The 26,765-nt window shown below is 38.9% G+C and overlaps 1 pseudogene; it reads left to right on the plus strand.

The window, feature by feature from the left end:
* LOC101437649 (ras-related protein R-Ras2 pseudogene) overlaps nt 1–25,393 on the plus strand; it is a 42,766-nt pseudogene extending 17,373 nt beyond the window's left edge.
* The last annotated feature ends 1,372 nt before the right edge of the window (nt 25,394–26,765 follow it).

Raw genomic sequence — 26,765 nt, forward strand, 5'->3', positions numbered from 1 at the left:
ATCAGGTGTTGGTTATACTATGTGGTAGCATAAGGTTGACCCAAATAAAAAAAGATCCCATATCTTTTAATAAAATTCCTACCTACTTATATAACTACTCAATTATTGGAGTATAACTGAATATCTGTTATGTGCCCAGCATTCATTTGTGTTTAGGGAATGGAAAATAGTAGCTAAAATCTGTTGCATGCTTACTATATCCTATTCTAGAGGCTTCATATGCATTAATATATTTTACCCTCATGTAATAGAACTACTTATAAAGGAGGTTTACATTTTCCCCCCATTTTGCAGATGAGGAAATGAGGCCCAGCAAGTTGCCCAAGGTTACTCTACTAGTGAGTGGTATGTGCAGGATTTGAGCTCAGGCTAATTGGCTCAACAGCCCATCAAGCCACCAAATTGCTTTACCAAAAAGGCAGAAAGTCAAGTTTCTGTTCTTGAAGATTTTAAAAGTTACATGGGCTGCCAACTTTATTAGTACAAAATGTGTAGAAAGTATTTTCAAAGTCATATGTGCATAACTGTGGTTTCTAGTTTAAAAACAGTTCTGTGGGGCTGTGGCATAAAGGCATGATCTGTTGAGCCAGGGAAGGTCCTGTAAAGCTCTGCAGTGATGAGGAGCACAGACTTGGGAGCCAGAGAGCCATGGGCTCAAAAGCTGCTCAGCCACCCATTCTCTATCTTTTAACTGTCTTGTGTGTGATTTCCTCATCTAACACAGATGCTAGTACATGTCTGCCCAGGGCTATTGTGGCGATCAAATGAAATAATATATATGTAATGCTCTCTGTATAGTAAGCACTCAGTAAATGTCACCTCTTCTTGGAAAGGTTCGTAACTGGATCTCAGCAAATTTAATGTGTACAGATTGACCAAAAGAGGCATGGGAAGGGGAGGGGGTGAAATATTTATTTCAAAATTAGAAATAACCTAGACATTTTCTACCTTTTAAACTCCTTCACCTTTTCCCAGTCATGGCTCTTCACAATCATTCTGGATTTACTAGACTCTAAATTACAAAACAAGTGAACTTGTGGTGACAACACACATGCACACACACACACACAGAAGTAGTTAACATACCCAATTTAATACTGACTTAGACACATAGTGCTCACCTTTAGCAGGTAGGTAAGAACTTGTGAAATCCAGATAAAGTAGATTTCAGCTTTAAAAAGGTTTGGTAATTCACTAGCATGTTATGCTAACTGGCATCCTCATTGCCAGAAAGAATGAAAGCAATTTCCAGAAAATTAAACAACCTATTGAGGAGTGCTTGTTGCATGTTTACTCTGTGCCTAGTGTTGTACTTGGTGGATTCCTCCTTCCTAGAGAATAGGTGAACATTGTGAGAATTTGGTTAATTGCCAGTCAACGTGCACTGTGGAATGGTTAATCCAGCAAACACTGGCCGGGGACCACTGAAACAGAACACCTACTCTCCAGGTACTTATTATGTAATAGTACAACAGATACACATTTTGCAGCCATGCCTTATAAGCAAATGTTTCTCTTATGAGCACTGATTATTTCAAATTGGTAGTATTTCCTTTTATTTTGCTTTTTTGTTTTTCATTGACCTTAAATACTCAACTTACAATAGAAATGAGAGCTCATAATTGCTAGATTAGGATGCAAATCTTGCCTGATTTAAGAGAGGATGCTAAGACCCTACTTAGGGCTGGGTACAAATTTTTGGTGGACTTGGGAATTGGGTAAGTTTTGTACAACATATTTTCTAGGAACTGGAATACAATGTTAGGTCTATGCAACATCAGACCAACTCATAATTTCCCATGAATTCTAATTGTTTAAAATTACAGTATTTGCTATAATCAGGCATTTTAAAATCCAATTTCTAAAATTGAGATCTCAAAATGTGCTTAATTCATAGGAGGATTTCAACATATTGTCAGTACAGGAACAGAGAATGGGAGACAATTTTAAGTGAAATGGATATTTAAGATACTTTTCATATGCCCCAAAATAGTACTTAGAAAGAAAGAGAGGATCTACGATATGGAAGAAATTTTAGAGGACATCCAGTTGAACCCTTTGCACTAACCCATTTGCAATGCCTCCTATAGTGGGTTCCTCAGATCTTATTGCTGAAAGTAGGGGGGATTTTTTGGCCCTTTGATTAAGTCTCAGAAACTGTTTTCACTGAACTCAACTGAAGAGTATCTTTCTAACAGCAATGTTTGTCAAGTCTCCTTGGAGTCTGCTCTGGATGATGTCAGAGACCTAGTTATTAAGAACGATAATAATTGCATTGATGTCAATAGATAAACAAAAGAGTGATGATGGTAATGACTAATATTTGGTTGTGAGCACTATGACAGATTCTGTGAACGATGGAAACCAGGCACAGCTCTTATCAGGGAGCATCTAATAAAATGTTATTTGTTCTGCCTCAGAGAAGTTAAAATTGATGATATACTGCCAACCCTGGGGTTTTTCAAATGCTGTTTTGACTCTGTTTGCAAAAGCTCAACTAACTATGTTTGCTTTGGTTTGGATGTTGATTTGGAATGTTGAATATCGTTGATATTTTTGTCTAATAGAAAACCGAAGTTAAGTATCCAACTTGATACTTATTGGACTTTCAGTAGAAATGAACAAACTTGATTAGCCTCAGATCTAAAGTTGAATTGAAACATGGTCTTTTGTGCTAAAGAAGAACACTTTGCTTGTCCATTCAGTCTTTAGGTGAGTATCTTCCATGCAGGCTTCACACCCTGCACATTTTCTGGAAAACCCAGGCCCTCAGTTGGTTGTTTAGAGAATAGAGCACAATTTCCATTGCACAGAGTCCACTAATCTCCAACAGAAGGGCCACTAAAGGGAAGAGCTTTGAGGTTAGAGTCATCTGGGGCTAAGGTCCAGTCACTGGGTGGATCTCTCCGAGTCACTTTGGTACTAGATAGCATTCAGGTGTATGAGATAGACAGAGTAAGCCACAGAGTAGAGGTGGTATGAGAGCAGACACTAAAGGCTGCTGACCAGGTTTCTACTCTCAGGTCTTCCACATACTAGTTTGTCACTCTAAGCTCATTGATTAGCTTCTCTGAGCCTCAGTTTCCTCCTCTGGAAAAGGTGTCACACAATAGTAACTACCTCAAAAGGTGGATGGGAGGATTGAATTAAGTGGAAAAACATATGCAAGATATGTAAATGGTTTTATGTATCCCCGAAGTGACACCCTCAGTGCTATGCATAGAAACATCTCTTAGTGACATATTAAATATACTAAGACTCTGGGCTGAACCAGTTTCAGCAACAATGTTTTCACAAGATTCCCCTTTCAAATATACTGAAGAAATGCCAGTGGGAATTCATAGGGTGGAGGCTCATCACTTCTTCTGTTCTTGTTTTTCTTCTTTGAGGAATGAATATAGGACGTTGGTACCAAAGACTGCTGCTTTAGCGTAACTGAAAACACTTAACATTATAAATATAAAATGAGAGACCCAATGGCCCATTTTAATACCTACAATTTCCCCAATCCCATTAAATAATTCCTTCAAACATCATCTCCTGTGTATAAGTACATTTTAGGGATTTATTTATCTATTTTCTTTGTATAATTGGGGCAATACCTGAAAAAGAAGCTGGTGAAATTAATGATAAGCAGCCCCTTGTGGTCCCAGGCTTCTATATGCCACAGGTGGCAACCCTGCCTTGTGATTCCATGAGAGAAGATAAATTAATTTCACAAGAGTCAGGAAAGGAACAATATAAAACAGAGCAGTTTGTGCTCAAGATTCTGAATTCTAAAAATTAAATGATTTGGCTTCCAATATCAAATCTGCCACTTGCTAGCATATGGAGTTGGGCCAGCTGTTTAACCTCCTTAATTTTCAGTTTCCTCACCTGTAAAATGGGATAACAGTAGCCACCTCCTGGGATTATTGTCATACAGGTTCCCTGAGCAGATAATGTAAGTTATGGAATGTAAAGACATAGAATGTGAATGAGTTCACAACAAATGGCAATCATTATTATTTGTGCAATCACTAGCTACTACCCCCAAGCTACTTTTTCTTTGTACTGTTGAAATGAATGGTTGTCAAATGTTATTAATATCATAACAGGATTCTTCCAACCTTATATTTTCTAGTTCATCTTTCTTTAAAATGGCCATCTGTCAGATAGGTCCAAATGGAGATCACAGTGCATCCAAGAGATCGCCAGGAGCCACTGCCTCCTGATTATGCCTGAGCAGAAAAACACAGCACAACCCAACACTAACCTCACCTCTACCTGAAAACTGCCCTTGGCAAGTTCCCCAGGAGATAGTGCAGGGCAGAAAGGGAAGAAGCAGAGGAGTGCACTCAGGAAGAAACTCTCCAGGGGTGGAACACCTCTCCACCCCCTGCAGAACTGAGCATGAAACCCTCTCTTATGAGTAGTAATCATCCCATTTCCTGACCTTTGCGTGCTCATGTACACTGTGAGCACGGTATGAATTTATGCTTGCATACAGCTCTTTGCATGAGTCTTTGCCTTTTTAAAAGAGGGCCTCTTTCTTTTGTGTATCTCCCTCAAAGGCTAAAGAGGATGGTTTTGGAGTCAATTAGACCTGGGTTCAAATCCCCAGTGTCCCCTTGTTATTTACTTGCTGACCTTCTCTGAGCTTTGCCTTTCTCATCGGTGAAATGGGAAACTAACATGTAAAGACTTAAGTAGAGGGTTAGCGTATAATAATAAACACTCAATACATGCTAACTCTATTTTAAAAGTCTGCTTCATAAATAGCAGTAGTGGACAGATTAAGAAGTGATTTTGACAATAATTTTCTTTGGACTTCTGGAAAAGCTACTGTCAACTGTGATGATATGATTCTTTCTTGTAAGATACAGACCTAGAAAAAGAGCATCCACTCTCCCAATATCCTTATATATAACATTGTTTAGTCTCTATGTAGGATAAGTGAATTCTAAAACTCTAATGCCACTTCAGCTTTTTGGAACAATCTCATAATCTCTTAATTTTACAAAATAACTTTAACTCTCACTTTTAGATAAAATCAAAGAGAACAGCTCCAATTCAGTCCTTCTTGGTAAGGAATGAAAATATGTAGGTAAGCAGTATTTACCATTTACAAAAGGAAGTAAAAAAGAAATTTTAAGATTCTTTTGGTCAACAAAATAAATTATTTTCTCTCTTAGCTGAAATAGATGCCTTGATTTTAGATTCTACCACCACTTTTCACATATTTCTCTAGTTCCCACTCTACACACACACACACACACACACAATTTCTGTTTCTTAAAATGGCTTCTTTCTAGTCTGTGAGAGATATACTATAATATTGGTGACAGCCTTTCTTAGTTGATGAGAAATTGAGTGCCTTGGAAAATGGTTAAATTTTCCACTGGGCTGACATATGCTTTTCTGAAATATTTGGAAGTCATGTGTGAGTGTGAAGAAGTTACTATTTTTCATTTTTGCTCAAATCTTTCCTTGCCCATCCTCCTTCCCTGAGATTTTTACAGTCACACCTGGGCTGGAGAGCCAGTTTCATGAGTAGGGGTGTGTGTGGGATCATGGAAGCTCTGAACTTGAAAAGATTTCAGTATCTTTTTTACAACCCTCCAATTGCCTCAACAATTAAAAAACAATTATTGTGGTAACATACATAGATAAAAAATGTAAAATTTGTCATTTTAACCATTTTAAGTATACAATTCAGTGGCATTAATTGCATTTATCACACACAATTTTGAATATGGTTCCAGGAGCCCTCACTGATGCATCCCCAGACTTCTAAGTCTACAGGTTAAGATCTCCTACCTGCAGGATGTGCCAGGACTGTCTTTAGGCAATCAGGGTCCTGTCAGGCCATGAGCTTCATAAGGCCCCTCTCTGGCCCTCTTCTTGCTCTGTCCCCACAATAGGGCAAAAAGTTATGTCTACCTGGAGCCCATGTCATGTATCTATTTCTAGGTCACTCTCTGGGTACCTGGGACTCTACTTCCTGAGCTGGTTATAGGCCTCTTCTTAGAGTTCATTGTCTCGAGGTGTACATATCAGCAGGCACACCTCTGGGTGTTTGCTTTCCTTGGGGGAGAGTTGAGAGCTTGGATGTTTGGGATAGGATGTCCACATACAATCCCAAGTTTCCTCACAGTACAGACTGGAACCAGGTGTGGGGGGCTAAAAAGGAAGACTTTGGACCTGGGACCCCTACTGGCACTCTTGTTCCTGTTCTAGACCTAGCAAAGTGATAGGGATTGGCTTTTGCACATCTGTTGACTCTTAGCTCTTTACTTTCTCTCTTGGCTAATTCCTACTCAGCCTTTAATCCATAGCTTAGATGTCCTCTACTCAGAAAGACATTCCCTGACCCTTGGTCTTAATTAGTTCCTGGTTAATCAACACCACCCTGTACTTTTCCTACTTAACCTACTTAAAGGTTATTTGTGTGATTATTTGTAATGTTTGTCTTAATAAAAATTATTTGTGGTTATTTATTTAAAGCCTACATTGTTCACTGTTGCATCCTTAGCACTTCGCTTGGTGCCTGGCACACAACAAAGCCTAAATATTTGTGGAATGAATGAATAATTAAGTAAATGAATACTACCTTTGGACGCTTTCTTTTCCTTATCCTAAGAAATGATTCTATCCCAGGCTTTGAAAAGGAGGTCTCTTCCATCTTAACCTTGCAAGGCTACAAGCCAGCATGAATGTAGGATGGCTAGGTGATATCAGTGAACTGGTAGGCCTTATGGGCTGTTGGGCTCTCAGACCCTGGATGGATTCTCTTTCCTCTAGTGGACTTCGGGAGATGTAGCAAATGATTGGAAAATGGCTGCAGAGTTGCACTTGTAGGATGCAACAAGGCAATAAGAATGTAAGAAACATCATGTAGCATCATGTTTCCTCTTCACTCTGTGATCACTAACACCTTAATGATCACAGAAATTCAAAATCTAAGTGCAAACAAAAATAGTCCAAATCGAGTATGAAGTAGAAAAAATATGTGGAAATTACTTACTTCAACATTCCCCTTAAAATGGCAGCCTGGCTCCCAAATAAAATGAATGTTCTGATTTCAACCCATTACCAATGATTTATGTCCCAATGACTCAGATCCCCTTTGTCATCATTGGAAAAATATTGTCTGAGAACAAATATTATCTATGAGTAAATATTGTCTGGATGTTGTAGAACAAGTTAATTAGCAGAAGTTCAGCTACAGTTTTTAAAGATTTGGTAGGTCAGAATCAAGTTCAAAATTTTCTGTTGTGGAATCATGGAGAGAAGGTTAATCAACAGGGTGAATAGTTGGATACTAATAGTTATAGTTACTATTTATTAGGTATTTACTATGTGCCAGGCTTTCTCCTGAGTGCTTTAGATGCATCACCTTATTTAATTTTTACAAAATCTTGAATTTTACCATCTCATTTTACAAATGAGGAAACAGAAGCTCAGAAATGTTTGTAGGTAGTTTGTCCAAGGCCACATAGCTAATAAGTGGCAAAGCTGCATCTTACACTTACAATTTTAGGAGTTCAAAGCCTTGCTAACAATTTCATATGCTACTAACCAACATATTAAGATCTCCTTATAAAACAAAAAGAGATAATTCCAAGTCCATTCATAATGTAGAGGAGAAAAGCTGGGTTGGGAAAGTTTTAAGAGAGTGCATAATTCTATTTAGTTTCTCACACCGACACCAAAGAAGAGGCCTTGTCAGCCTCTGTTAGGTTATTCTCAAAGCCTATGACTGGGCTTGATTACCTATTGCTCCATTAGAAACTATCCAAAAACATAGTGACGTAACACAAACATTTTATTTTGCTAATGGTTTTGTAGGTCAGGAATTTGGGAAGACTTTGGCTGGGTGATTTGTTTCAGATATACTGAATGTCAGTTAAGGCAGTTGGGACTGGAAGAGCCAAGATGCCTTCTTTACTCACATGTCTGAAGTCACAGTTTTCTTTGGTGCTTTTCTCCCTCTTTTTCTCTTTACATGGCTCATTGTTTACTTATTGTCAGGGCCTTTCCATGTGGCTTGGGCCTGTCATAGCACAGTGGCCTTAGAATAGTTGGACTTCTTACTTGGTGGTCACTTCTTCTAAGAGCATTGTTCCAAAAGTAAGTATTCCAAGAAACCCAGGCAGAAGTTTTGTTAGCGCCAGGATGTCACTTCTGCTACACTTTGTTGCTCCAGTAAGTCACTAAGGCCAGCTCAGTCTCTAAGGGTGGGCAAGGGGGAGAAATGGACTTCTGCTCTGAACTGTGGCCTGTGAGTATACGGAGAGGTACTGATGGTGGCCATCCTGGAGATGAACTCCCATAGACTGTCTCCTAAAACCATTCTCATTTTACAACACACACCCAGGTAAATTTTACAAATCACTCATTTGATTTTGAGAGGGCAGTTTAGAAAAAGTCTTCTTAGTAGAAAGCAGAAAGTTAATAACATTTAATAATCATGTACTATTACATATAATTATTCAACTCCTGAGGTAGGTCTGATTATTTACAATGTTACTAAGGAAGAAACTTTTGTTTAGGACATCTAAGTCCTTTACCCCAAGGCACATAGTAAGTGCAGTCTCTGAGATTTGAACGCAGGTCTTCTGAACCCAGCATTTGTGCCCTTGGTCACTATACCAATCAGGTAAAGATTTATGGGGAAGATGGAATCATGGCTGGAGTTAGACAAGTTGGTAGGCTGATTTGAGTAAGAGGGCAGGGAGGAGACAAGAAGGCAACAGCATGAGCAGAGGCAAAGAAATGGGGACTGTCTTGTCTTGTCAATGAGTATGAGGAATGGAATTGGACAGATTGGCAAGAGACAGGTCCTGGTGGCCATGAAATCCCAGCAGAGGAGCCCATACCCCTAAGACAGGAAGGTCAGGCATACCATTCACCCAAGAGGAAGCCTTTACACCTAAGACTCAAGAAGAGCAGTGGCTTTTCTTTACTTTTACTAACAATGGTTTAGAGTTTGCTTCAACCCTTTTGGTTCACAACAGAGTTCACTATCAGAGTGGTAAGAATGGTCAACAAATTAGTAATTCACACCAAACAATGCCCCATTTCCATTCCAGAGAAGGATTCCTTTTTGTGTGCAAAACTCCATTCTTCCTTTTCCCTCAGAATTGACAACACTTGGGAGAGGAAAGGGAACCATTAACTGGAGAGACAATTTCTAGTCAATTCTTCAAATTTGGCCCAAATGAGCAGATCTAATAATATATCCTAGGTAGACATTTGAGCAACAGAGCTTTTGTAAAAGTTCAAGATGAAGCAGTTCTGATACATGACTTTGCAATATAAAGTTTTATCCCTTTGGTATATAAAGTACAGTGGTTAAGAAGACTCACTTCAGAACTGGACACATTTGCTTCGAGTCTAACTCCACCACTTAATAGCTGGATAACTTTGCATGAGTCATCTCTCAGAACCTCACCAGACTCATCTAAAAAACTGGAAGCAGAATAATACCTTAAGGAGGTAGAAAGGATTTAATGACATAATGCAGGCAAAGTGTCTACACAGAGCCAGACTTACAGAAAGTGCTTGATGCAGATTAGGTCTCAGGTACTGATATACTTGGTCCAACTTCAGAGTCCAGTGCTTATGCCACTTTAGTTGATGCTACAATTAAAGTCATGAGACACAGAGCTGTATGATACTCAGTCTCTTCACTGACTACAAGTGGGTACAAGAGGAGGTTGAGTCAAAACCTTCCCCAACAATTTATTAACAAAATGATAGGGTATAATAGTGTCACCTTCATGGGGTTGTTTTGAAGATTAAATCATTGAAATCATGCAACATGCTAGGCACAGATATTTGTCACATAGTGAACACTTTATATATTAGCTATCATATTATTAATTCAAATATTCATTGAGTGTTTTCTGTGTTGTAGAAACTGCTCTAGGGACTTCTTCAGGAGAGATGTGACTTCTTCAGGAGAGAAGATTTGCTCTTGGAAGCCATGTAAGACCTGTCATTTCATCAAATGGCTATAAGTATTGATAAGGTATAAATGATCTGCACTTGTGGTCAAGGCAAACCCAGGGAGTACGGCACTTGTGAGAGCCTAAGTCAACATCTATGGTCCAAGTGGCCACTCCAAAGCAGGGATTGTGTTTAGTTTTGGAGATATCTACAATATGATATGGCCAGAGGAAGAATCTAATTGAGGCTGAGGGAAAAAGCAAAAAGGACGAAGACAGGTAAATAGTTCCAGACGTCATGCAAAAAGAAAGGGGTGAGAAGCTAGGCTATCTAGGGAGCAAAGTGCAAGCAGAGTCAAGTTGGGACAAAGACCAAATCAACTGGATATTTGAGGATGATTTTTATGTGATACCAATAGCACGGTGCAAGAGTGGGCCCATTGGTTCATAGGGACTAGGTAGGATAAGGCCTAAATTGAGGTTTATAATTTTCAATAAATTTTGAGTCTCATGTTTTGAATGAAGTTTAAGTTCAGGTCAGGGAGATTGTGAAACTAGCATTTTAAGAAATAATTGATCACCAAACTATTCTTACCTTCAACTGTCTCTTACAGAATTTGTTGGCCTTCAAAGCATAGGAGTGGCTAGACATGTTTTATCCTAAGAAACAAGCCATATGGCAGTGGAAGTTTTCATTTAGATGCTGGTCACAAGTGTGCATTTTCATTGGAATGCCTCAAACACTTTGTTGATAGAGACTGTAAAAGGACTAAAGAGATAAGTTATCTTGAATAATACAGAGCATAAAAGAGTTACTTGGCTACTCTACTTTCCTTTACCTGGCTCTGTCTGTTCCCCATATTAAAGATGACATAAAACAGGTTAAAATGACTGACTTTGAAATGATTTTGAATTGGTATTCTTTGTAAGCAAAGAAAAACATCTTGATTCAGAAGCACTTCTTGGTGCTCATATAACAAAATGAGAAGGCTTCGCCTTGAAGTGACTGGAGGAGACTAAAACCAAATTTTTAGTTAAGTAAGCACTGATATGATTATGTGAGATGTAAACAAATGTTCAAGTCAATCATTGCAGTGAAAAGAAAAATACAAACTAGTTGCTTGGATTAAACAGACAAACCTACAATTTTGTTGTCTCAGCTTTTGGTTTGTCAACTGAGTAAGGCCAGACCCTTCTTATTTCAGAAATTTTACATACATACATATTATCCCCTCCCCCCTACAAAACGTCCTGCTTCTGTGATCCAGCATTATAATAACTCCCTTACAAATTCACTTTGCTCTATTGTCCAAAATTTCCTTCTCCATATTCTCCTGGAAAAATATCAACCCAGTTTAACATCATCTGCCTTCTCCAGGCTTTCCGCTAAGTAGGTGAATGTTACCAGATAAACTCACAAACTGAGCTCTATCCACTTTAATTCGTGGTTTCATGCCTCCATTAGGCACTCAATGCATGCCAGTAAGCCTACTGTTTCTCAGGTAGGTTTGAGTTCCCATTTACTGAGAAGACTATTTCATGTCTTCTCCTGTTTCCTCATATTTCCCTTTATTCTCCTACTGATGAACTCTCCTCATGCTGCATTGGGAAATTAGAAGTCATCAGAGAAAATGTCCTCATCTTTTAACAACAAAAGGACTGACCTACCAATACTTGCAAACTTTCAGGGATTCTCTCCTACTTCCCTCTAGTCACAATGGAGGTGGAGTCCCTCTTCCTCTCAAAGCCAAACCTTTCCTTGTGCTCCTGATTTCATCTCCCTTCCTTGCATTAGTACCTCTATTTCCTTTTTACTGGTTCATTTCCTTTAGCAAACCAACATGTTCCAATATCTCTCATCATAAACTCAACAAAACAAAAACCTTCCCTTGACCCCAAATATTTTATGTATGACCCCATTTCTCTGTACCCTTTTATATCAAACATCTCAGAAGAGTTGCTTACACATACTGATTCTACTTTCTAACCTTCAATTCAATCAAATCTATTAACAACTTAGCTTCTTCCCATATTACTTCCATTGAAACTGCTCTTGTCAAGGACTCCAGTGACTTCTATTTTGCCAAAGCAATGTCCTCGTCTCCCAGCAGCATACAGCATAAAATTCTCTTCTTTTGGACACACTATCTTCTCTTGACTTTCATGATACTATTATCTCTTGGTTTGCCACTCTATCTCAGTATTAAAACTATCTCCTTCATATCTAGTAGATCTCTATATCTTGTGATTTCATCTGTGCTATTTCTTGAACTTTTGTATTGCTTAGTCATTTCCTTACATTTAGGAATCAATTTAAATGTTGCCCTCCTATAGAAGACTATGGAGCTACCTACCAACCCTGGATTGTCTACTTCTGGGCTTCTTTGACATAAGAAAAAAAAACCTTTCTCCTACTTTAAACCACTGTGACTTAGGGTTTTTACTATTTTATGCTGACAATCCAAATCCTACCTGCTCTAATAATCAAAGACAAAAAGCTACATGCTATTGGATGAAATTATTTTTTCCTGCTGTTTTAAGTTTGGTTGAAATAATGCAATAAAAGCAATATGATGACAAATTAGAAAACATTTCTTTGCACCCAAATACTTTTTGAAACATACATAGAATACATTGCTGAAGATTGGAAGAAGCAATTTTTAGAACAGATGATATAGGATGGTAGTTTTCTTCTTCAGTCAGGTAAAAGCATGGATATTTCAAACATGTCTTGATGTGTGCTATTAGGATAATGTTGCAAAGAGAGCACCAAACATGAAATCCACAAATTGCATCTTTCATAGGTAGCAAATACTACTAAGAAGTCAAAGGTCACAGATGCATAAATGACTACACACTGACATGATTAATATTCTAAAAAAAACTTTGGAAATGGAGTAAACTCTATGTATCACTCTATATACCACCTTGTAATGAGATGGAGAAAGACCATCATAATTTATACCAATCAGAGGTTCACTTAAGAGTTGTGGAATTTATAGATAAGAGATACATTTTTCTTTTATAGAAATACAAAGGTGCAAAATTGAATGTTTTCTTTAGTGACAAAGAGTTATCAGTTTTAGGTTCCCAGCAGACTTTTTTTTTTTAATTTCTCGCCCCCCCCCCCCAGTTGTCTGCTCTCTCTATCCATTCACTGTGTGTTTTTCTGTGTCAGCTTCTATTCTTATCAGTGGCATCGGGAATCTGTGTTTCTTTCTATTGTGTCATCTTGCTCCCTTAGCTCTCTGTGTGTGTGGCCCCACTCCTGGGCAGGCTTCACTTTTGTTGTGTGGGGCGGCTCTTCTTATGGGGCGCACTCCTTGCACGTGGGGCTCCCCTACGTGGGGGACACCCCTGCGTGGCAGGACACTCCTTGCACGCATCAGCACTGTGCATGGGCCAGCTCCACACAGGTCAAGGAGGCCTGGGGTTTGAACTGCCAACCTCCCATGTGGTAGGCAGACGCCCTATCCACTGGGCCAAGTCCACTTCCCTAGACATTTTTGAGATATAAATAGTCTATACCTTCATCATAAAAATTACATTTTAATAATGTATGGAGAAGAGACAATTTTGCAAAAGAAATTCTTGTTTGGGATAGAGCATTTAGAAAATAGATATTTAGAAATGTTTCCATTGTTTTCTGATTCTGTAGCTAAACGTGATCATGTCCCACCTATAAAAACCCTTCTATGCATATGTTTGAAAATTTTTGAAACAGACTGTATTAGTTTTCTATTGCTGTATTACCATAAATTTAACAGCTTAAAAGAATCCCCACAATTTATTATCTCATGGTTTTCTTTAGGCTCTTCTGTTTAGGATCTCACAAGGCTCCGGTTAAGTCTCAGCTTTAATGTATTCCCACCTGGAGGATTGACTGTGGAAGAATCTACTCACAAGCTTATCCAGGTTGCTGGTAGAATTCATTTCCTTGTGGCTGTTTGGCTAAGGAGCTAAGCTTTTTGCTGGCTGTTAACTAGAGGCTGCCTACAGGTCCTTTCCTTGAGGCCACCCACATTCCTTGCCAGGTAGGTTTCTCCATCAAGGCTACTTACTTCTCCAAGACCTCAAAGAGAGTCTTTCCCTCCAGTCTACTAAGACAGAGTTATATAACAGAATGCAATGAAGAGTGACATCTCATCACCATTGTTATATTCTGTTGTTTAGAAGCAGGTCACCTGTCATGCCCACACTCAGGGGAAGGGGATTGCCCCAGGAGGGAGAAAATCACTAAGGGTCACCTTAAGTTCTGTCTGACATGCAAACTTTTCCAATAACTTTGAAAATGTTCATAAGAAAGAATTTCAGTGGGCTTTGAATCCATTTATTAAAAATAAAAGAATGCAACTCAGCAACTGCTGTCTGACATCAGGAAATAGGCATTTACTCATCGGATCATTAAAAAGATGTTTGTATCATTGGTGGTGGCACTGAAAAATGAGCACCATGATTTCAAGTGCAGTCAATAATGCAGTTCTAGGTGGCGGACTTGGCCCAGTGGTTAGGGCATCTGTCTACCACATGGGAGGTCTGTGGTTCAAACCCCGGGCCTCCTTGACCCATGTGGAGCCGGCCCATGCACAGTGCTGATGAGTGCAAGGAGTACCGTGCTACGTAGGGGTGCCCCGACGTAGGGGAGCCCCATGCTCAAGGAGCGCGCCCTGTAAGGAGAGCCGCCCAGCGCGAAAGAAAGTGCAGCCTGCCCAAGAATGGCGCCGCCCACACGGAGAGCTGACACAAGATGATGCAACAAAAAGAAACACAGATTCCCGCGCTGCTGATGACAACAGAAGCAGAAAAAGACAATGGTGCAGCAAATAGACACAGAGAACAGACAACTGGGGTGGGGGGGAAGGGGAAATAAATAAATAAATAAATAAATAAATAAATCCTTAAAAAAAATGCACTTCTTTAATTTAGATCTATTTATCTTTGGGAGAGATCTTTTTTTTCCTCCCAGTTTTGACAGCCACTAAAACCCAGGATCAAAATAAACTGAACTTAGTGATGGAACTTTGAATCACTGAATTTCAAGTATTAAATCAAGATTTTCAAATATAATGAGGCTTATTTTATCACACTGTATTTACGAATAGGTAAGTTACAGGAAAAAAATTGCAATTAATAAGAAATAAATATTTACAAAAATATTATTTCATCAGTATCTCATCTTATTTTATTTTTGGTATATATTAGCATGTATATACTATATAACATAATCCATATGTACAGTAGAATTTTTAAAGGAATAAATATGCATAATTTGGGGTGCATGTTCATTTTATTCCTAATGGGCATGTGCCATAGACAAGTTTGGAGTCCACTGCTCTGTCTCTGCACTTCTCCAGCACAGTAGCCACTAGCCACATGTGATTATTCAGTACTTGAAATGAGGCTAGACTGAATTGAGATGTGTTGTAAATGTAAAATACACAACAGATTTCTATGACATGGTTTAAAAAATAGGATGTGAAATATCTCAATAATTTTTTTACAGATTACGTGTTGAAATGATAATATTTTCGATTTACTGGGTTAAATATATTATCGAAATCAATTTCACCTATTTCTTTTTACTTTTTAATGTGACTACTAGAAAAGTTAAAATTACCCATGTGGTTCATATTGCACATCTATTGGACAGAGCTGACTGAGTGGATTTGATGGAGTGATAGGAAAAACAGAAAGACTGATTAATTGTACTTTCTGGACTAAGCAACAATGGGATTAAGCCAAGTCACTTGCAAGTTAAGCGCTGGCCTCATATGAAAGGCTATGTCACCTGTTTATGTAGGTAAAGTACTCATCTATAGCGGTTCGTGTGATATTTTAATTTTCATTTGATGGTTGAAAAAGATTCTAAAGAGATGAACTGATATTCCCTCTGGACTCAAACCTCAGCTCTGTTCATGGCGATCAGATGAACAGATAGTGCTTGCTTAGATAAGACAGCATTTTAGACTTGGGTTTTAGGATTAACAGCTAAATACCCACAGGGAATTATCCCAATAGCATGCATGTGATTGTAGAAATTGACCCACATCAACATTATATGGAGTTTTCTTTATTAACTATTAATAAAACTACACCAAATATAGCAAAGTAAATGGTAAATTTTGCTAAGCTACTATATATTTTATGAAAACTTGCCTTATAATTAGTTTATTTTAGGCCACGGTTTCATAGTCCAGTTCAGTTCTGATAATTTCCTTTGCAAATTGCTTTCTTACCAAATACTCTGGTAATACTTCTTTTAGGTCTTCTTTCTTCAATGCTACCCCATTCCTCTGAGTAGTCCTCTTATTCATTAGATGTATGTATTGAGTGCTACATAAACACAGCAGCAAACATGAAATGGTGTTGGCTGACCAGGGTTTCATGAGAGTGTGGCCCGCATACTCTTCTGCAGTCATCTTAAAATTCTTAATTATTTTTTAACAAAGGGTCTTATATTTTCTTTTGTACTGGAACCCACAAATTATGTAACCATCCCTATTGCTGACTTTAAAAAGGAAAACATTTGGGAAGCAGACTTGGCCCAGTGGTTAGGGCATCCGTGTACCACATAGGAGGTCCGCGGTTCAAACCCCAGGCCTCCTTGACCCGTGTGGAGCTGGCCCATACGCAGTGCTGATGCGCACAAGGAGTGCCCTGCCACGTAGGGGTGTCCCCGCACAGGGGAGCCCCACGCACAAGGAGTGTACCCCACAAGGAGAGCTGCACAGCACAAAAGAAAGTGCAGCCTGCCCAGGAGTGGTGCCACACACACAGAGAGCTGACACAACAAGATGACTCAACAAAAAGAAACACAGATTCCTGTGCCACTGACAACAACAGAAGTGGACAAAGAAGAACATGCAGCAAATAGACACAGAGAACAGACAGCTGGGGTGGGGTGAAGTGGGGTGGGGTGGGTTGGGGAGGGGAGGGGAGAGAAATAAAAATAAATAATTTTTTCTTTTTTTAAAAAGAAAAGTGTTTATAAAGAGTCAATTTGATAAGAAGTCAGAAGACCTGAGTTCTTCCCCTGGTTTCTGCCACTAACTAGCTAAATCCAATGATCAATGCTTATTTATCTCCCCACCTGAAGGATCCTGTCTTCTAGTTCAAAAAGTCATGCAAAAGCATTCTGGCTTTAGCAAAAGGGTTTTATAGAGGACACCTGATGCCACTACCTGCCAAACATCCATTCCCCAATTTTCCTCCAGAGCTATCCCTTCTCACTTTCTCTATACAAGCAGTTACTAAGTTCAGGGACAGAACTTACCTCACCCCTTTGCCTCTGCTTTATGGCCCAGTCCAGAACAATCACCATATTTTACCTCCCTGGAATTGTGAGTGGTCCAGAAATGGGTATATGGTGTATTCAAGGCCAAAGGGGTTTGATTACAGGATTTTTGTGGATGGTTGAGGATGGGAATTCTGTCCTCTAGCACTGCTGATAGGAGGCAGTAGACTTGGAGATAATGGCAATCACCTAATTTCCATGAGAGGACATCTGCCCCAGAACAAAGCCAATCAGATCACCTAAGAGGTAAGAAAGTGAGACTAAGTCCTGAAGGCATACTTTGAATCCCTGAACAGCAGCTGTTTTCCCTTCAGCATGGACATATCAGTTATGGGAGCCACAACACTCCTGAACCCATTGATTTGGGTGGCTGCCCCTTGCAACCAAGAAAGCTACTGACAAGAATAGAGATTGTTCATGGTTGGATCCTTGGTACACAGTCTGCCACATGACAAAAACTGAATAACCAACTGCATGGAAGACATTAATCAACCTGGGTCAAAATGAAAAGGTTTTGAAGTGTGAAAAGTAATTTTTTGGTTTATTGATATATTTTAGGGCCCCAGAGGTCACTAAAAACTAGGAAACATGGCTCACTAGAAAATAACTACGCAAATAATCACTTTTAATGACTGGCCAAAGTCATCCTGATCTAGCTAATAAAAGCAGGATCAGAGCCAAATGTACAAGAACTATCTTCTAAAGTTCAAAGTCACCTTTTAAACCTGGAAATTTGACTTTCATATGAGAATACTTTCTATTTATTAAATTAAAATGTGACCTTGCTTGCTACATGAAGAATGAAGTAGTAGACTTTGCAAAATGAACAAAGCCAAAGGAAACTTGAAACAATCTGTCTATATCCTACCTACTGTGTAATCATACATGTTGAAAGATAGTGAGGTAGCTTAATTAAGTTATATTTAAAATACCTGGCCTGAGTTGAAAAATTCAAAGTATTTCTAGGATATTGCTCTGTTTTAATTTTTTTTTTCCTTCCAAAAAGGTCTGCAGAGTCTCCTTTGGGGCATGAGAAAACAACTTTCCCTATCAATTGGTAAATGGTCATATGAAAGGGGCAAGGAAAGGAATCTGACTCAGGATGAAGAACACGTGTAAATGGTGGTAGCCATTTAACAATGGAGATGGACGTCTCAGAAAGGAGCTCATTGTCCTCAGAGGCATTCAGATGGAGGGCATGCAGTCTTTGCAGGAACACTAGAGAGAACTAAAAAGTGACAATTGAGTAGTTCTCTAATTCCGAAAACCTTGGGACAGGCTAGAGGAAATTCTGCCATCCTAAGTTGACAGTTTGATCTATGCACATACTGCAGGTGAAACTAAATCAGACACTTCAGCAACAAAGAGTCCCTCTCAAAGATTCCGTTGATTTATCTGACTATCCAAAGTGTTCATCTTGGCCCACCACTTCTTCTCCAGTACCTGGCAGAGTTCAAGGCACAAAATGAGCAAACAATATCTATTTGTCAAATGCCTGAATCAACAAATGAATGTATCCCTCAGCAGTTACGATATTAGTTTTCCCTACATTCATTTTGCTCACTACTTTTTTATTTAATAGCTATGTAATGCCTTATGGCATTTCATATTACTCAACCTGCACTGAGTTTATTTAACTTCTCATTTGTTTGTATCTTATATTCAAAGGTGGACCATGAGTTCTCTGAAGCAAGTCTTATATTCCTTTACAACTCCTTCAGTACTCAAAAACTCAAAGCCACCCATGTAGCATAAGATAATGACAATGTTCATAAAGACCTCAAATATTAATAGTTGGTGTAACTACTGTCCACTTCCCCTTTAAAGGGGCCCCCAGACCCCACTGGGGGCATTACGTATCTTCCCTTATATAGCCCAGCATATCTAAAGTTCCCAAACTCTAGTTACCCTCTATTCTGCTTCTTGATACATGGGATCATTGCCAATATGGTAAATTTAAAAATCGTCCCAAGAGCAGAGAGATTAGCAGATCATGACAAGTGAAAGGGGGTGCTTAGGAATTCAAGGATGGTCTAAATTAACTCCCTCATTTTGGCTATGAGTAAACCAAGGCCAACCCCCAAAGTGAAAATGTTTGCCCAAGGTCACAGAACAACTGGGAGAACCTAAAGATCCCAACCCCAGGAACTATCCTCCTTTAACATGTCATCTTGCTGTTTTTCAAAGATGCAGATGTTACAAACTCCTGGGTGGAGGACTTTAAGTCAATAATGGTTTTGCTTTTTATTAACTAGATTTAATTTTTAAAAAACTTGTATTTTACCAGAGAAGTTTTTTGTGGTTTTTTTTTTGTTTTTGTTTTTTTTTTACATTGCTTTGCAAATATCCCCATTTGCAAACACAAAAGGAGAGAGATTGCTTTCAGTATAAAATGCTCAGGGGATTATGCTTCCCCTTTTCTACACATCAAAGAGATGAAAGATTGGATATCAGGGCTTGTACCACATAAGTCCTTTCTGAAGATATGGAAAAGGTTTTATTGTACTTTCTGAAAGTTAGTCATTGCAATTCAAAATGAAAATATAAATGATGACTATTTCCCCTCAAGTTTAAAGATTCCAGCTAATTTTACCCTTTAACGCTGAACTCCTGGTATTAGGCTATAAATGTGGTACAGTTAGGGACACCATTTACCAGCTGGATCCCTGAGCTTGGTGAAGTCTGTATACAATCTATGCTCAGCACTTGTAACACATCCTTCAATTGTACTTTGTATTATAATTAGTGACGTAGTTTACAAGCTCCTTGAGGGCAGCATCTGCTTATACTTATTATTTAAGCATGTAGATATCCTCAGGTAATACATCTACTAAAATACTCCAGTGACTTTAAAATAAATTTAAAATAAATTCAGGATCCTTATTATGCTCCACAAAGCCCTAAAATAATTTGGTCCTACCCACTTCTTCACCTTACCTCCTTCTGCTCTCACCTCACTCACTCTGTTCCAGCCATCATGGCCTTCTTCCTTGTCCTCAATCTAAGCTTTCCCTTGCTTCACTGCCTTTGCAAGCTGTCTCCTCTGCCTGAAAAGCTTTGATCCATGATCTTCAAGTAATCACCTCGACTCATTATTAAGGTTGTCTCATTATTAAGATCTTCATTCAAGTATGTCCTCTGAGAAGCCTTCCAAGCACACTCTATTACCTCTACCCTATTTTAGCTCCTCTACAATACATTTCAAGAACTGAAGTTATCTTGTTTATTTTTTCACTTGGTTATTTTCTGTTTTGCTCCTCTGAACCAGCTTCATGAGAAAAGGAAACTCATCTTGTGCAATGCTGCATTCCCAGAAGAGTACCTGACACATAGTAGGTACTAAATAAATCATCAACTATTGCATCCCACAATAGCCCGTTCCATGGCATCATAGACAAAGAGGACAAAATCATACAGGAAAAGGAGAAGATGGTCACCTGGCCCATAGTTAAGATTCTATAAACTTGATAGCTAGTTTTCTGTACCCTTAAGGACTGTTTCTGTTTTAAAAATGGTGATAGAAGCATTTTATGCAGACCTTGAAGTAGTCCCTTTTTAAAAGATATTTTCCTTTATATTTGCATGTCTCAGTAGTGCATGGTAAAAAGAACACTGGACTAGTTAGAAAGAGCAAATAGTAAATAGGTTTATAACATGTGGACCAACTTTAATTGAAAGCCTCATAGCTGACTGGAGGAACTAGGTGAGCGATATTCCAAGAATAAATCCAAGTTTGCACGTCTGCTCTGTCCCTGTTTGGAAGTGGCTGGATAAGTGATCATGAGTTCTGAGGCTTTCTAGCTCCAATGGATGATCAACTCTTGACACACAAAAAAGCAAAGTGCTATAGATGGGAGCTTTGGGAAAATGGTTTAATTGAATTATTCAACTATCCAGGCTAATAAAATTCAAAAGGATTCTCACTTTCTCTTTGATGCAATGTTAAAGAAATCTAGATTGTTCTACCATTTTTGGCATATGACTTTTCACAAATCATAACTTTCTAAGCCTCAGTTCTCTCAACCCTAATCTGGCTAAAATAATTTTAGCCTACTTAAGATCATTAAGGGATCAAATAAAAAATCTCATCAAAACCTATGTAGTTCTGATACCCAAATACATGGTTCTTTGTGGAAACCTGTGAGCCTCCAGATCCTATTTGTTTCCTGTGTATCCTGAGTTTTCTTAGACTTACACTCTGGAAACTTTGGGGTGCTACCATGTGGTCCCTTGTCTCCATCAGCAGTCCCCCATATCATTTCAAAGTGAACTCTAAGCCCTGCTGTGTGTTTATAGCAGAGGTGTTCAGTTTCCTTGATGTACCAGCTAGGTGTGGGTCCCTGGTCTGAGCGTGTAAATGTCTCATCTCATCTTGAAATTTGTTTTGGTCTACAAATTGTCAGCTGGGTAGCTGGTAGGTTATTAGCTAAATTGATGCTGGGAAAAGTAAACAATACTTTCTAAGGCATTAATGTTTTAGTCTGGAGACTCTGTGTTTGGGGGGCCCATGTGTACTTTTCTGTTCCCACATTTGTGAGCCTTTCATCTTCTGGCCCATGTTCAGACTTGTTGCCAGTTTTTCATAAAACATTGAAAAAGAAAATGAGAAGGAAGGCACCAGGGAAATCGAAACAGAGCAAAGTGGTAAGAAATTTTTTAAGAAGCCCAGGAGCCGTGAGGGAGACAGAACAGAAAGCTGCGCTGACTGAAAAGTGATAGAAAATCACTGAACCATAATGGACCTCTCTTGTACTGACATGTGCCAACTGAAGTGAACAGCTTGGGTAAAGATCCTGAGCATCTTATTTCAGAGTCTGGCAGTGGACCATACTCTATTTGCAGAGCAGACAGCTATGACAAGATTTTACAGGTCTAGCACAGAGTGAAAACAGAGTCAGCTCAGCCCAGGAACGAAAGTGTTGCAAGGGGCCATTATTTTGGTTAGACACTGCTTTTATAGAAGGGACACCCCACTGATTCTCCTTTCATAGCCTGGCATTTGAGAGAACATGAGCCCACTACTCAATTCCCATCTGCATAGTTGGGGGTATGATTTAGCAGCATGTTTGCACAGATGAAATGCTACATCTGATGGGTTGCCCATACAGCCTGGAAGAAACCTAGAAAAGAAATAAGAATTTACAGAGTAGAGCCACTTCTAAAGGCTAACATTAACAGGGCACTTACTGGGTGCTAAATCCTTTAATATCATTTACCTCATTTGATCCTCATAATAACCTCATGTGGTCGCCACTATTTTTATGTCTGTTTTGCAGGTAATGAACTTGGGACTTGGAGACATGAAGTCATCTGCCTCAAGGCATAGTTCCTGAGTGGCAGAGCAAGAATTAAAATCCAAATGTATCTGACACTAAAGCCTGCACTCTTAACCTTGAGACCCTACCATCACCATTATCTATATATGCCAAGAAAATGTGTGGGAATCTTTGAATGTACTTCTGCTCTAGATGTTTCACTTCTTAGTCTCAATTACATTAGGTTGTTCCCACTTGTCTCCAAATGTTTTAGTGTTATGTTGATGCAGCCCAGGAGTTTTGCCAGTTGGTATACTTGGGTCACTTAGAGTCTTTAAGTAATGTTTCTTGATTCTTTTCCCTGTGGGAAGCTTGCTCTGTGGGGTTAAGAAAATTGTTATAAGTGGGAAAAGAGGAATGACTGATTTCCATTGCTTGTCCTTAGCAGGACAACCAAGCCTGGGAGAGCCAAAGGAGAGGGTGAGTTCAATGGGTGGAATATTCTACACCACCTCCCTTCTGTGGTTCTGCCCTCCCAGGGGTCTAAGGAAGCCCCATAAATCCAGGAGCATTGAGTTCTCTGATTCTGGGGTCTTAACCTGTGGACTTGGATGGAAAAAAGAATGACACCTTTGTTTTCACACTCACCTTACTGAAATTTAGCATTTCCTTCCATCATAGATGTGGACAACAAAATCACAGTAGTATAAACAGTACCTGTAATTTTGTCACCAACATAAACCAGATACTTCCATATCATTTTTCAGATGTACATAGTTAAACATTACTTCACCTAAACCCTGCTTAATCTAAACACTACTTCCAAATTATGGAAGTCATTAGATCTGCCACTAGATTTTGTTATTTAAAGTGTATTTAAAGTGTTATTTAAAGTATACACACACACACACATATATATACTTTATCGCAATTTTTAAAAAATATTGATAACTGTATTTAAACATAATTAGTTTCCTTTAAGTCCTTTTTTTTTTTTCCTTCAATTTCAAGGCATTTTTGAGACAGGAACTATAGGCTTCACCAGATGGCCAAAGTGATGAAAAATCCATGACATATTCACACATAATTGCTAAGAGATGGAAACAACCCAAGTGTCCATCATCCAATGAATAGATTAAAAAATGTGGTATGTATATATATATATATATATATATATATATATATATGATGGAATATTATGCTGCAGTAAGAAGAAATATAATTGGACACTTATGATTACCTGGATGAATCTTAAAGACTTTATGCTAAATTAAATAAGCCAGACACAAAAGGACAAATATTGCATGCTCTCACTAATATTAACTAAATACGAAGAATAAACACATGGAGTTAAAACCTAGAGTGTAGGTTATTGGGATATAAGAGGAGCGCTGAGAAGGAGTACTGATGTTTAATATATGTACAAGTTTTAATTATATTGACTGTAAAAGTGTAACAATGGATAGAGTTGATGGTAGCATTACAGAGAGTAGCAACTGGTTTATAAATGAACCCCATTTATAATGAAAAGGGTAGTCTTGGGATATAAATGTCAATTGAAAGAAACCTAGAAAATAATCTAGGGACTGAATGACACAGTGAACCCAGAGATGGACAAGAATTGTGGTTAATAGTAGAAATGCAAGAATGTCCTTCTGTGAGCTAGAATACATGTATGTCACTATTGCAGGGCGGTGGGAATGTGGAGAAGCATGGGGAAAATATAGTTAATGTAACCTATACACTATAGTTAACAGCAGCACTGCAATATTCTTGCATCAATGCCAAAGACGTACTGTGTTATAATAGCGGGGGTATGGAAAAAATATGCCAAATATACGCTATGGACCATAGTTAGAGGTAATCATTTGATGGTATCTCATAATCTACAACAAATGTTCCACTGCGGTGTGGCGTGTTGGTGAAGGGTTGTTGTACAGGAATTCTACACATGTACATGTTTGCTTTTAAGTCCACAATTTCTGTTATGTATACATGTATAGATATTAAATGATTTAGAACAAACACACAAATCAATGGCACCGGATGATGCCGGCAGTGCGCCCTCTGGCGCTACCGCGCTGGCGCCGCCGACATCCGCGGCTCACGCGCTGGGCAGGCGCCAACGCCGGCGCCGCTCAGCGCAGACCCGCCCTCCTGGCAGCGCGCGCCGCCTGCGCGCCGCCCGCGCCGTACAGGTCCGGGAGCCCGCCCCAGCGCAGCGGCGACCGCGGCGCGACCCGGCTGGACTCGCGGCGCCCGGCGGCCTCCACCGGCTGGCAGAACAACTCCCGGTGGTCGCGGGGACGGCGTGGGCGAGTCGGAGCTCAAGATCCAGTTCATCCAGTCCTATTCTGGAACGGATTATGATCCAAGCGTTGAAGATTCCTGTGCAAAGCAGTGTGTGGTAGATGAGAGAGCAGCCCGGCCAGGTGTTCTGGACACAGCAGGACAAGAAGAGTTTGGAGCTATGAGAGAACAGAGTAAGAGGACGGGCGAGGGTTTCCTGCTGGTCTTTGCAGTCACAGACAGAGGCAGTTTTGAAGAAATCTGTAAGTTTCAAAGACAGATTATCAGAGTAAAGGACCGTGATGAATTTCCGATTATTTTACTTGGTAACGGAGCAGATCTAGATCATCAGACACAGGTAACAAAAAGGACACCAGTTTTAGCGGCAAATTAAGGGAGCAAACACGGAGGACTCAGCAAAGATTGGTACGAACGCAGATCAAGCTTCTCATGAACTTGTCCCGCTTATAAGGAAATATCAAGAGCAGGAATGTCCTCTTTCACCAGAACCAACATGGAAAGAAAGACAAGAAAGGCTGCCATTGTATCATTTTCTAAGGATCCCATGAATTTTAGTTGCCAATTGCCAGGAAAGCCCTCATCTTCTCCTCTCTTTTTTTTTTTTAATTTTAATTTTTTTTTCTCTTCCTCTTTTTACAGTTTACATCTTGTTGGTACCTTTTTAGCCTTAGAAAGCAAGTCTAACAAATGTTCACCACCTTAGCCTTAGACCAAGAAGCTGGCTAATCCTTTCCATGAAGATGTGCTATGGTCATTTTAAGACAGATTCCAAGGAAACACTCAGGCTGCTTCTAAGATGATCTAATTCCTTTAAAATAGGTATTTATATATACAGACACATTTATAAGGGCTTACATTTTAAGAGGGATGAATCCGTTTTGGAACCAAAGTTGTTGGCTAAGCTGAAGTCTTAGGTTGTGAAATAATTTTTAACTTTTGGAAATATATTGCTTATTTCTCACTCTAAATAGAAACTTAGAGAGTTTTTTTTTTTTTATCCCATGTAAATTTTTGCCCATGTTTATCAGTTTTGATGTTAGCTTTAATTAACCTTAAATGCTCTGAATTGAATCTACAAAAGTGAGACAATTCAGCCCTTTTCTGATGCTATAACTTTTGTTTTCCAGTGGCCAAAATACCAAAATGCCTATTGTATCTATGGATTCAAAGCTGCTTCTAAAGTCTTGATTATTACTCCTACTCTGGAAGATGATAATAGTTTATGTGGCCAAATATTTGGGTTCATTTTGAACTTAAGCATTTCATTGATCTTGGCTTCTTAATTTAATTCTTTACAGCCATGTGGTGGGTAGAAATAAATACTTTCTGACTGTCTTCCTTTTCAAAATAAAAACTATTTTTTAATGTACGATAAAATATGGAATTGATCTTTCCAGCATCAGAGATGATTGTTTTTGCTATATACTTTTATACATTATTTTCTTATCAAACTAGTTATATATTTTTATGTTTGTAAGCAAATATTCTTTTACAGCATACCTTGTGAATGTGTAAAGATAAGTATTTAATTCTCCCTGTTTAGTTTTAACAGGCAGGAAAAAAGTGGAAACAACAGAAACTGTGTTGAATTTTCCTGCTATTCTTGTCCTGGTTGTACCCACCTCTGGCAAGTCACATACCTACTCGAAGCTTCTCAATAGAGTACAGTTTACAGGATGGGATCTGAAATGACTTTCAGTATCCTCTACTACATACTATTATGTCAAGTATTAAATGCAAAACTTTTAATTGTCAATTAGAATAACTGAAGGACTTTTGATTTTGTTTTGAAGTCCATAGATTGTGTTTAAACGATTCAAAAGTATGTTTTCCTGATTTTGAGATACTAAGTGGTATTGCTTAGTTGTCACTTTATTGAATGTGTACAACAGTCCCGTGAAGTTTATAAAGCGTACCCTTGTGTAGCTTCAGGTGTCAGAATTAAAATTTGTGTGTTATCACACACACAAAAAA

Source organism: Dasypus novemcinctus, chromosome 2, assembly GCF_030445035.2.
Source record: "Dasypus novemcinctus isolate mDasNov1 chromosome 2, mDasNov1.1.hap2, whole genome shotgun sequence".
Taxonomy (NCBI): domain Eukaryota; kingdom Metazoa; phylum Chordata; class Mammalia; order Cingulata; family Dasypodidae; genus Dasypus; species Dasypus novemcinctus.